This window comes from Triticum aestivum, chromosome 5B (assembly GCF_018294505.1).
Source record: "Triticum aestivum cultivar Chinese Spring chromosome 5B, IWGSC CS RefSeq v2.1, whole genome shotgun sequence".
Classification (NCBI taxonomy): Eukaryota; Viridiplantae; Streptophyta; class Magnoliopsida; order Poales; family Poaceae; genus Triticum; species Triticum aestivum.
In genome coordinates, this window is record NC_057807.1 from 350,291,720 (window position 1) to 350,297,430 (window position 5,711).

General features: G+C 41.3%; 1 long non-coding RNA gene across 2 annotated transcripts; it reads left to right on the forward strand.

The window, feature by feature from the left end:
- The first annotated feature begins 1,266 nt into the window (after nucleotides 1-1,266).
- Nucleotides 1,267-5,480, forward strand: LOC123116108 (uncharacterized). Of its 2 annotated transcripts, XR_006456941.1 has the most exons (5): nucleotides 1,267-1,785; nucleotides 2,276-2,380; nucleotides 2,492-2,534; nucleotides 3,149-3,282; nucleotides 4,235-5,480. It is a non-coding gene; the product is annotated as an uncharacterized lncRNA (long non-coding RNA). The 2 variants fall into 2 exon arrangements; XR_006456940.1 differs by having other exon boundaries at nucleotides 1,267-2,380.
- Nucleotides 5,481-5,711: the final 231 nt, after the last annotated feature.

Genomic DNA, 5,711 nt, shown 5'->3' on the forward strand with positions numbered 1-5,711 from the left:
AGTAACAAAAGTGCAGTACGGTAGCCCAATCCTTTTGAGGCAAAGGACGGGCCAAAACGGTCTCTTATGATAAGCAAAGTGTTCTTGAGGGTACATGGGAATTTCATCTAGTCACTTTCATCATGTTGGCTTAATTCATGTTCGCTACTTTGATAATTTGGTATGTGGGTGGGCTGGTGCTTAGGTGTTGTTCTTACTTGAACAAACCTCCTACTTATGATTAACCCCCTCGCAAGCATCCACAACTACAAGAAAAGTATTAAGAATAAATTCTAACCATAGCATTAAACTTTTGGATCCAATCGGTCCCTTACAGAATAGCGCATAAACTAGGGTTTAAACTTATGTCACTCTTGCAACCCATCATCTAATAACTACTCCAAAATGCATTCCCTTAGGCCCAAATATGGTGAAGTGTCATGTAGTTGGTGTTCACATGACACCACTAAGGGAATCATAACATACATATCATCAAAATATCAAACACATATAAAGTTCACATGATTACTTGCAACACGATTTCTTCCGTGACCTCAAGAACATAAGTAACTACTTACAAGTGATAATCGTGCTCAAGATCAGAGGGGTATTAAATAGCATAATGGATCTGAACATATAATCTTCCACCAAATAAACCATATAGTAATCAACTACAAGATGTAATCAATACTACTAGTCACCCACAAGCACCAATCTATAGTTCCGGTACAAAGATTGAACACAAGAGATGAACTAGGGTTTGTGAGGAGTTGGTGCTGTTAAAGATGATGATGAAGATAGCCCTCCCCAAGATGGGAGAGTTGTTGGTGATGATGATGACGATGATTTCCCCCTCCGGAAGGGAAGTTCCCCCGGCGGAATCGCTCCGTTGGAGGACAAAAGTGCTCCTGCCTAGGTTTCGCCTCGAGGCGGCGGCGCTTCGTCCTAAAATCCTATCCTTATTTTTTCAATGTCAAAATGACTTATTTCTAACATATAAGGAGGCTAGCCGACCCCTCTCCAGAGAGCTCCCCCAATTTTCTTCACTTTTGGCCGTTGGATCTGGCCAATCTGGTCTCCAAACTGTTCTGATACGTTGGATGTGCGTCCCTTTTGTACCTCGTTGTAGTTTTTGGTGGGTAATGACTGGTGTGCTTGTTCTCTCCCGCGATTGGCCGGGTCAACCGTTTTGGGGTGCGAGACGAGCCTGTGTTTTTGTGCCGCGTGCACGTCGCGCGATTGGCGGCCCGCGTGGGGGTTGTTTCACATGGGCCACCATTCCACCAACCCTAGCCCTGTTCCCCTGGATCCACATTGCAGCACCCCTCTCCTTCTCCATCCTCTCCCGTCAGTCGCCGCCGCCGCCATATTCCACCTCCAACGTCTTCGTCCGATGCCGAGGAGCTGCTCACCCCACAACCCCTTCTCCACCCACGACCAAGGGTTGGGGAGGCGGGGTCTTCTTGCTGGGGTGAAGGAGTAGGGGAGGTCCGGGAGTCAGGTGGTAGGGGAGTAGTGAGGGCGTGGGGTTTAAGGAGCAGTAGGGGAAGTTTGGTGGGGCTCTCATCTCATCTCTAATCGCGACTCATGTGGCCTCCAGGCCAGCATCGGCTCCACCCCGCTCTTCCCCGTTTGAACAACGGTGAGTCCAAGAAACAAGGAGGAGGCACCACCGGATGGGGGAGGAGATGGCGCCTAGGGAGAGGGGTAGCGGCGGCTCCTCTGCCTACCATCGACCTTGGGGCTAAAATGGCGACGGTGGAAGGGAGCATGGGAGCGATGACCGGATGCCAGGAGCTAAACGAGGTGGGCCAAGGAAGAGAGTGTTGCGTGGTTTGTTTTCATGTAGCTTTCCTCTCTTGTTTGATTTGATTCTGTTGGCAAAACAATGACAGATTTCTCCATTAGCTTATCTGATTTGGGGCTGATTTTCCTCTTGCGATTCTTGTTCATGGCCTTGATGTGGGAGATTGCAAAAAATGAAGCGAATTAAGAGTGAAAAAATAGCAGGAGCAACACCTAGGCTGTAGAATTAATGGTTGAACAAAATCTATGGTTGATATGCAGTTTAGTAATGGCTAATATGAAATCCTCTATTACTACTTATGGATTTTTCAGTACTGTCTATATTGTAACTTTGATGTGGATTTATTATTTCTTTTACTAATTGGTTATCTAAGCAAAGTAGGTGTACATGGACGAACAAGGAGCATCCCAGCCACTGGTACCCTACTTTGTTTTATGAATTTTTGGGTCTTTGAGTTGATTTGGTTGTGTGGTTGTGCTTGCGATCCAGGTGGGTTGAGTTGCGGTTTGGTTGGAGATGTTGGTGTTGTTTGAGACGCCCACTGGGTTCGCCATTTTCAAGGTTCTGAATGAGGGCAAGCTCGACAAGATCGAGGTGAGTGCTTGTCATCGCCTGAGATCTTGGTTCGGATTGGATTACTCACATTTAATCTGACTCTGCATGTTTCCTGGACTGACCGTGCTTTGTGTTCATCTTTGTCTATAGGGTCTATGGAAGGAGTTCACCACGTCAGAACTTGGCGAGAAAGGTTTATGCTTAATTTTTTATTCTTTCGACCGCAAAATAACTTCTTTTTTGAAACACTTAGTGAATGATCTATCTATCACATTATAATAGAGCAAGCCAGCAAAAGCCCTTTATTTGAATGAGCAGGAATCTGTGGTGTGCCCCTGAGCTATATGTCCCTTTTCCAAATGTTAAAAAGGTTATCTTAACTTATTTGTCGCATAGAAGTTGGTTTGGGAAACTAGGCTCATTGGATGTTTGCATGACTTCTTTGAACCGCAAGGAACACCCCACAACTGAATTCACTTAAGCAGGCTGATAAATGATATCTTGTCTGCACAGTGGATTGCCTAGAATACTGGACGTTTCACCAACTTAAAAAAATGACAAGTGACATTCATGACTGCACTTACTTTTTGTAGCCTGTTTGCTCAAAATAATAAGAGGCTGAATGGTTCAGTTAGAGGCTGAAATGTTTCTTCCTGGTGATATCCATTGTAATTTTCGTTAGGGATATATATAAAGTTCTTGATAAGACGTTGAGATAACTCATATGCCTCTCAGTCCTATTTCTTATATTCTTTTTACATTGTACTGACTTAATGCAACTCTCTCAATATAACTTCGAGTAAATAGGCTCAAAGTTCAGCTCCAAGGAATAAGCAGGTTATAGAATGTAGACAAGTGCTGCAATGAACATATGCGTATGGATATTATCTTGATGATAAAGAAGGGCCACAAGATGATGCAAATGAACATGTTTGCTGCAGGTACTGGCTTTTTTGTTTATGCACTGAAGATTATAATTTCAAAATCTGTAATGATTTTGTGCTTATGTACAGAAGAATGACAATAATGATTTCTGTGTGACATTGCTACTAGAAGGTGTGATGCATATATTGTATGTGTGTATGTAATGAAGATTAAGTTCTATGAATTTATATGAATAGTTGGATGTAGTGTTGTGCATATGCATTTCATACGAAAGCACTCTGTTTTCTATATTAAAAATGCTAGCCTACATAGACCAAAAATGTATGTATCTGAATTGCGGAGCCTGTTTGTACTAAATCTGTCTGAATGTACGTATGCAGCAGTAGAGTTACTAGGACTAAACTTTGATGCTTATCTGAATTTATGTTGACTAAAACCTGGATTGTACTGAATCTGTCCGAAACTAGAATCTGTAGGAATGTGTGTGTACAGCAGCAGCATTAATGGGACTGATCTTTGATTTTTCTTAAACTGGCTAGGCATATTTCTTTTCTTTCAAATTCAGTGATGAACTAATTGCCCTAGCCATATGGTGAATCTCGATTATCCCCCGAGGGGCGAACCTTGCAGCTCCTAGTTGGTTTTATTCAAATTGTTGCAAATGTGTTTTCTAAATGTTGTTAGGTTCCTTGCTTTCTCCATCTCCACCCCTACGTCCTTGATGAACTAATTGATATATGCAAATTAAGCACCACAGATCAGTTGCAAGTGGTCATGCATCGTCCTTGTTAATTTTAAATACATGACTCCACTTTCATCTGCCTATGGTATTTAGTATTTACACTTGCATATGGCTTTGGCCTATTTCATTTGAACCTACTCCCAGTTCCCTTCTATGTTTCTGTTTCCAATGATTAGCTCTTACTTCCCTTTTGTGTGTGTTATGCTCTGCTTGTGTTAGCTACTGTTAACTAATGTTAATGTTGTTGTCCTTTTTTGTGTACCCAGGTGACCAGGTCCATAGGAGAGATGCTTACATTTTGTATGGATGTATATAGTTGCGCTATATTGGTGTGTATGGAAGCTACAGTACCTTGCCAGTCCTTGGTGAAGGTAGTTTGAACCTTTGCCCAGTTCCCTTCTATGTGCGTTTGAATTTTTTGATAGGTGAAAAACCCTTTTGTAACTTTAATGCTCTAATTGGATCGGTCAAACATGAGCATAAATATAATGATAAGGTGCACACAAATTGAAGTCTTAGATTAATGGTCTGAATATAACTAAGCAATAGTCCTACTAGGATGTTGTTTTAAGTACTTACGAGACAATATCAGAGGGATGCAATGGCTAAAATATGTATGGTTTGTGAGCTTGGAGCAAGAACTGTGATGGTCATCTTTCATGTACCTTCATAATATTATTAAATGCTCAAATTGTTGCAAAATATCATGGTTAGCCTATTGATGTTGCAGTGCATAATATGATTATTATTGAAAAGGATCATCAGAACATCCCATATGGCTTACTATATATGTTCACTTGCATCTTAGCAGCAACATGTGATTAAGCTCATACAAGATGAAATTTGTTATTTGTGGATGCATGCCTAGGCAATCATATGATTGATGCATTCTAACCTAACCTATAAGGAGGCTAGCCAACTTGCCTCCATGGAGCTCCCCAGATTGGCCCCTTTCTGGGTGTTCTATCACGGTGAATTTCCCACCTCTTGTCCCCCAGCCGTTAGATATTGATCGTATGTTTTACCTTGTTTTTTAGACATGTATGACCAGTGGACCAGTTCATTGGTGGGGCCAGTGTTTATTTATTAAGTCACCAGACATTGAGATCTGGAACATTGCAGAGCAATAATTGAAGGAAGTATTAGATGAGTTTGGGAAGACATGGTTGTGTATGTAGTATTTTCACCATGAGGTTACCATTGCTCGGCTCCTGACAGTATGATGCCTCATTTAGATTTTCTTATTCCAGTGTGTTTGTAATGTACTCGGAAAATTAGTTTGCTTTCTTTTTGCTCCCTTGAGAATGCATCCTGAATTAGTATGATAGCAGTCAAGCAAAAATGGCTTACTGTTGATACAAATATAACTTCGATTACTCCTACTTTGCTGTTTTATTTTTTCTGGACTTTATATAGAATTTATCCTTTTCAGTTGATGCGCGCTGAATGAAATATTATATCTGAGGGAACATGAAACTTGCAAGTCATGCTATGTTTTAGTGCCATGGAGTTCCTGTGGCATATGTTGATTCTGGTGATCCGTATAAAACATAAATGGAAGACTATAGATCCTATCATGGATGAGCTCGAAAATATAGAAATTTAAAATCCATGTATACATCAATCACACTCATACCTGGTATGTCATATAAGCAACTTCAGTTGTCCTTGGCTTGTGAATTCACCATCCAAATATTTTTCTTTTATAGGGAGACGATGACGCGGTTTATCCGTTCCGACCCA